The sequence below is a fragment of the Perognathus longimembris genome, unplaced genomic scaffold, assembly GCF_023159225.1.
Source record: "Perognathus longimembris pacificus isolate PPM17 unplaced genomic scaffold, ASM2315922v1 HiC_scaffold_5367, whole genome shotgun sequence".
In the NCBI taxonomy this organism is placed as follows: Eukaryota; Metazoa; Chordata; class Mammalia; order Rodentia; family Heteromyidae; genus Perognathus; species Perognathus longimembris.
This window is the reverse complement of record NW_025960786.1, coordinates 1-6,513: the sequence shown is the minus strand read 5'-3', so window position 1 is coordinate 6,513 and position 6,513 is coordinate 1.

Here is a 6,513-nt window from a genome sequence, read left to right as displayed (position 1 = left end):
CCCCCCCCCGCACTGCCGTCTAGGGAGTCTCTGCCCCGGGTGAGTGCTCGCTCCGGGCGGGGCCCTGCCCGGCCGCTTCCCTCGGAGCTTCTGATGGGGGGGTGGGGGCTCCGTGTCTCTGTGAACCCGCGAGGCTCCCGGGCTTCGGCGGGCCCGCTCAGGCCGCGTCTGCCCCCGCGGGGCGTGCGTGCGTGCGTGCGAGGCCGCCTTGTGACGCCCGGGACGCGGGTGACGTCCTCCGCCGCAGTCTCCAGCCCAGGCCTGTCGTCCACAGACGTCCCGGAGCGCGAGGCCTCCCAGCCCGCGTTGGGCCGTCCTGCTTTCGGACGGCACTCCCACATTTCCTCCCACCCGCCTCGGAGGAGATGAGGCGCACCTGCGGATTGGAGGGACCCCCCGCCCCTGCACCCTGCACCCCGCAAAACCTCCCTCCACCTCGCAAAGGAGCGGTGTCCAAAATGCCCACCTCGGGACCCGAGCCTAGTCCTGCCTCATCTCCCCACGGCCTGCACTCTGCGTGGAACCAGTCACGTCGCCAAGGACAGACATTGCCTGATGTGCAGTGTGGGCCCGGACGCCCCCCCTGCCCGCCTTGACCCCCCCACCCGAGCTCCTTCCCAGGGCCCAGGCCCTGGACCCAGGCCAGAAATCCGTCCTCCTCTCTCCAGCCCCTCCGGAGCCCAGCGCGTGTGCCCATGCCCGGCTCCGAGCAGACCCTGCGCCCGCGGGGACAAGCCGATGGGAATAGATGGGGACCCGCAATCCACGCGAGAACACCCACGAGGCCAGGGCGTCCACACGAGAACACCCACGGGGCCAGCTGGGCGGGGCATCCACGCAAGAACACCCACGGAGCCAGCTGGGTGGGTGTCCTCGAGAGAACACCCACAGGGCCAGCTGGCCCGCAGCGCTCCTGGCCCCGCGGCCCGCGGGGGCCCCAGGGGCTGGGCAGATCCCGACGGCCGGGCCTTCCTGGCGGGCGAGGCTGCCGTCGCCCCTGGGCCACCGCCCAGAACTCGGCTCTGCTCCACACTGGCTGCGTTCGGAGTGAGACTCGGAAGCCGCTGCCTGGAGACGGAGGAGACGGGGTGCGTGCGCGGGGGGCTCCGGTGGCCAGCGAACTCAGTGCGTGGGAGGCCTGTGATCGCGGAGCGGCCACCGGGGTGCCCCGGGCAACTCCTGGCTCAGGCCGATGGGGTCTGTGCGGCTTCTCGGCCAGTGGTTTCCGGAGGAGCCACGTGTGGTTGGCGGCTTGTGTCCTAGCCGGGTGCCAACCGACCGTGAGCCACGCGAGCTGACCCCCAGGCCCCGGGGCTCGGGGCCTGATTCGCAAGCTTTCCATCCCCTCTGAAGCTCCTGCTGGTCCCCAGCAGGGCGTGAGGGGCTCGGATTGGGGGGCCTGGAGGGCTCTGGGGGCCACCACGGGAGTGGCGCCACAGCCCCCGAGGACAGGCGTGGCCATGACGGCTTGAATGGTAAGAGTGACCGAGCGTGTGCTCCTTCTCTCATGTGTGGGCCCAGCTACGTGCGTTTACACACACACCCACTCCCTTGCACACACACACGACAGGCAAGGAAGGAATCCTGCTGTCCTCGCTCGGGTAACTACTCACAAAGCCACGGTGCCATTTACACTCCTGTTCCTCCCGCGTCTTGCGCGTCCTGCCTTCCTCCAGCGGGGGTGGACTCTCGGCGGAGGGAGGGAGGGAGGGAGGGAGGGGCCGCGCGTGACCCCACGCATCCGTCACGTGACTGTACGCGCGATGGCTGGGGGGTTGGGGTCCGGGAACTTCTCATTTTGAGATACGTGCGTGGGGATGAGCAGCGTCGGGGTGGCTCCGGCTCCGGCTCCGCCGCGCGGTGCCCTCGGGCGCCTGGCTGCCTTCCCCGCGGACGCGAGGGGATGCCAGGGGGGTCGATGCCCGGGCCGCACGCGTGCTGCCCGAGCCCAGCGCGTCCCATCCCGTGGAGCGTGGGGGTTTTTGAAGGCTGGCTTGGGGGTGCTGACACGGACGTGGATGCGTCGTCCGGGGAGGGAGAAAGCCCATCCCTCGCCCGCGCGCACCCCGGCGGCGTCTGCCCCGGCACCTCGTCCCGTGTCCGCAGCCGCCCCGCGCCCTGGGCTCTGGGACGGTTTCCTTCCCCCTCGGAGCCCTTCCTCCCGCCACCCGTGGCGTCTCTGAGGAGATCGGGAAGCACCGGGCAGCACGCCCGTCTCTCTTTCGGACAACCCAAGCGAGCACCGGGGCCCCCGCGCCGCCCCCTCCTGCAGGGCGGGCCCACCGTGGGCGCTGCGCGGCGGCGGAGCAGACAGCAGGCTGCACAGCCGCCCGTGCGAGGCACCACCGCAACCCGAGACTGACTTCCTGCCGACGGCTCCCGAGGCGGTCCTCCGTCCTCCATGGTCCAGATGCGGCTCCCGAGGCGGTCCTCCGTCCCCCGTGGTCCAGATGCGGCTCCCGAGGCGGTCCTCCGTCCTCCGTCCTCCATGGTCCAGATGCGGCTCCCGAGGCGGTCCTCCGTCCTCCGTCCTCCATGGTCCAGATGCGGCTCCCGAGGCGGTCCTCCGTCCTCCGTCCCCCGTGGTCCAGAGTGGCTCCCGAGGCGGTCCTCCGTCCTCCGTCCCCGTGGTTCAGATGCGGCTCCCGAGGCGGTCCTCCGTCCTCCATGGTCCAGATGCGGCTCCCGAGGCGGTCCTCCGTCCTCCGTCCCCCGTGGTCCAGATGTGGCTCCCGAGGCGGTCCTCCGTCCTCCGTCCCCCGTGGTTCAGATGCGGCTCCCGAGGCGGTCCTCCGTCCCCCGTGGTCCAGATGCGGCTCCCGAGGCGGTCCTCCGTCCTCCGTCCTCCATGGTCCAGATGCGGCTCCCGAGGCGGTCCTCCGTCCTCCGTCCTCCATGGTCCAGATGCGGCTCCCGAGGCGGTCCTCCGTCCTCCGTCCCCCGTGGTCCAGATGTGGCTCCCGAGGCGGTCCTCCGTCCTCCGTCCCCCGTGGTTCAGATGCGGCTCCCGAGGCGGTCCTCCGTCCCCCGTGGTTCAGATGCGGCTCCGGAGGCGGTCCTCTGTCCTCCATGGTCCAGATGCGGCTCCCGAGGCGGTCCTCCGTCCTCCGTCCCCCGTGGTCCAGATGCGGCTCCCGAGGCGGTCCTCCGTCCTCCGTCCCCCGTGGTCCAGATGCGGCTCCCGAGGCGGTCCTCCGTCCTCCGTCCTCCATGGTCCAGATGCGGCTCCCGAGGCGGTCCTCCGTCCTCCGTCCCCCGTGGTCCAGATGTGGCTCCCGAGGCGGTCCTCCGTCCTCCGTCCCCCGTGGTTCAGATGGTGGCTCCCGAGGCGGTCCTCCGTCCTCCGTCCTCCATGGTCCAGATGCGGCTCCGAGGCGGTCCTCCGTCCTCCGTCCTCCATGGTCCAGATGCGGCTCCCGAGGCGGTCCTCCGTCCTCCGTCCCCCGTGGTTCAGATGCGGCTCCCGAGGCGGTCCTCCGTCCCCCGTGGTTCAGATGCGGCTCCGGAGGCGGTCCTCTGTCCTCCATGGTCCAGATGCGGCTCCCGAGGCGGTCCTCCGTCCTCCGTCCCCGTGGTCCAGATGCGGCTCCCGAGGCGGTCCTCCGTCCTCCGTCCCCCGTGGTCCAGATGCGGCTCCCGAGGCGGTCCTCCGTCCTCCGTCCCCCGTGGTCCAGATGCGGCTCCCGAGGCGGTCCTCCGTCCTCCGTCCCCCGTGGTTCAGATGCGGCTCCCGAGGCGGTCCTCCGTCCTCCGTCCCCCGTGGTCCAGATGTGGCTCCCGAGGCGGTCCTCCGTCCTCCGTCCCCCGTGGTCCAGATGCGGCTCCCGAGGCGGTCCTCCGTCCTCCATGGTTCAGATGCGGCTCCCGAGGCGGTCCTCCGTCCTCCGTCCCCCGTGGTTCAGATGCGGCTCCGGAGGCGGTCCTCCGTCCTCCGTCCTCCATGGTTCAGATGCGGCTCCCGAGGCGGTCCTCCGTCCTCCGTGGTCCAGATGCGGCTCCCGAGGCGGTCCTCCGTCCTCTGTCCTCCATGGTCCAGATGCGGCTCCCGAGGCGGTCCTCCGTCCTCCGTCCCCCGTGGCCCGATGCGGCTCCGGGTCTGTTCTGAGGGGCAGAGCGTGGATGTCTTCACGGGCATTCGGGGAATCACGAGTGCTCCGTGGGTCTGGAACCAAGGGCCCGGGAGTCGGTGGTGGAGCGAGACGGGAGACCCGCGAGACGCCGTCCATGGTCTCGCGCGGGCACTGGGGAGGCCTGCCGCGTCTGGGCCGATGGTCTTGAGGAGCAGGCGGGGTGGGGGCGGGGCGAGCATGCGCAGAGCCGTTTCGGGACTCGCGCTGTGGCGGGGTTCCTCGTGGCGAGGGGAGGTCTGCACGTTCCTCGGTACTCCCGTCAGCGCGGGGTGTACGGCAGGAAGCCACAGCGGACGGCCCTGGGGCACTGCGCCCCATCCACAGAGGGGCGGAGGGCGGCGTGGCTGCCGGCTCCGCGTGGTGTGGAGGAGGCTCTCCGCCCTTCGGAGCCGGCGCCACGCGAGGGGAGCGAGGAGGCCGCGGTCTCCGACCCGCCGGCTGAGCCGGGACTTGTTCGCGGCCCCGGGGGTGGGAGTTGGGGGGGGGGAGGCAGCGGAGCCTCAGATGTCACCAGCCGTGCCCCCTCCCTGCGACGCATCGGGCTGGGCTGGTCTCCCTCCTCTCCTTGGCAGCGACAGGCCCTGGGCTGCCCCGCACCCCCCGCGGCCCCACGCAGCCCCGTGCCCCGCAGCCCCCTGCAGCCCCGCGCCCCGCACCCCACGCGGCCCCCCTCAGCCCCGCGCCCCCCGCAGCCCCCCGCAGCCCCACGCCCCACAGCCCCACGCAGCCCCAAAGCCCCCCGCAGCCCCGCGCCCCGCAGCCCCACGCAGCCCCACAGCCCCACGCAGCCCCGCGCCCTACAGCCCCACGCAGCCACGCAGCCCCGCGCCCCACAGCCCCACGCAGCCCCGCGCCCCGCGCAGCACCGCGCCCCACAGTCCCACAGCCCCACGCAGCCCGCAGCCCCACGCAGCCCCGCAGCCCCACGCAGCCCCGCGCCCCACAGCCCCACGCAGCCCCACAGCCCCGCAACCCCACGCAGCCCCGTGCCCACAGCCCCACGCAACCCCACAGCCCCACGCAGCCCCGCGCCCCACAGCCCCACGCAGCCCCACAGCCCCGCAACCCCACGCAGCCCGTGCCCCACAGCCCCACGCAACCCCACAGCCCCACGCAGCCCCGCGCCCCACAGCCCCACGCAGCCCCGCCTCACGCAGCCCCCGCGCCCCACAGCCCCACGCAGCCCCACAGCCCCACACAGCCCCGCGCCCCACAGCCCCACGCAGCCACGCAGCCCCACGCCCCACAGCCCCACGCAGCCCCACAGCCCCACACAGCCCCGCGCCCCACAGCCCCACGCAGCCCCGCGCTCCGCGCAGCACCCGCGCCCCACAGTCCCACAGCCCCACGCAGCCCCGCACCCCACAGCCCCACGCAGCCCCACAGCCCCACACAGCCCCGCGCCCCACAGCCCCACACAGCCCCGCGCTCCGCGCAGCACCGCGCCCCACAGTCCCACAGCCCCACGCAGCCCCGCACCCCACAGCCCCACGCAGCCCCGCGCTCCGCGCAGCACCGCGCCCCACAGTCCCACAGCCCCACGCAGCCCCGCACCCCACAGCCCATGCAGCCCCGCGCCCCACAGCCCCACGCAGCCCCGCGCTCCGCGCAGCACCGCGCCCCACAGTCCCACAGCCCCATGCAGCCCCGCACCCCACAGCCCCACGCAGCCCCGCGCCCCACAGCCCCACGCAGCCACGCAGCCCCGCCTCACGCAGCCCCGCCTCACGCAGCCCCGCGCCCCACAGCCCCACACAGCCCCACAGCCCCACACAGCCCCGCGCCCCACAGCCCCACGCAGCCACGCAGCCCCGCGCCCCACAGCCCCACGCAGCCCCGCGCCCCACAGCCCCACGCAGCCACGCAGCCCCGCGCCCCACAGCCCCACGCAGCCCCGCGCCCCGCGCAGCACCGCGCCCCACAGTCCCACAGCCCCACGCAGCCCCGCAGCCCCACGCAGCCCCGCAGCCCTGCGCCCCGCAACCCCACGCAGCCCCACAGCCCCACAGCCCCACGCAGCCCCGCGCCCCGCAACCCCACACAGCCCCACGCAGCCCCGCAGCCCCACGCAGCCCCGCAGCCCTGCGCCCCGCAACCCCACGCAGCCCCACAGCCCCACAGCCCCACGCAGCCCCGCGCCCGCAACCCCACGCAGCCTCGCAGCCCCACAGCCCCACGCAGCCCCGCGCCCCGCAACCCCACGCAGCCCTGCAGCCCCACAGCCCCACGCAGCCCCGCGCCCCGCAGCCCGCGCAGCCCCACGCGGCCCCGCGCCCCGCAGGTCTGCTGCCGGCTTTCGGCCTGCAGCACGCTCGGCGCAGGCCGGCGCGTGTCCCTCCTGGGGCCCTCCGGGGGCGGGCTAGCGGGAGAGCGGGGCGCGCGG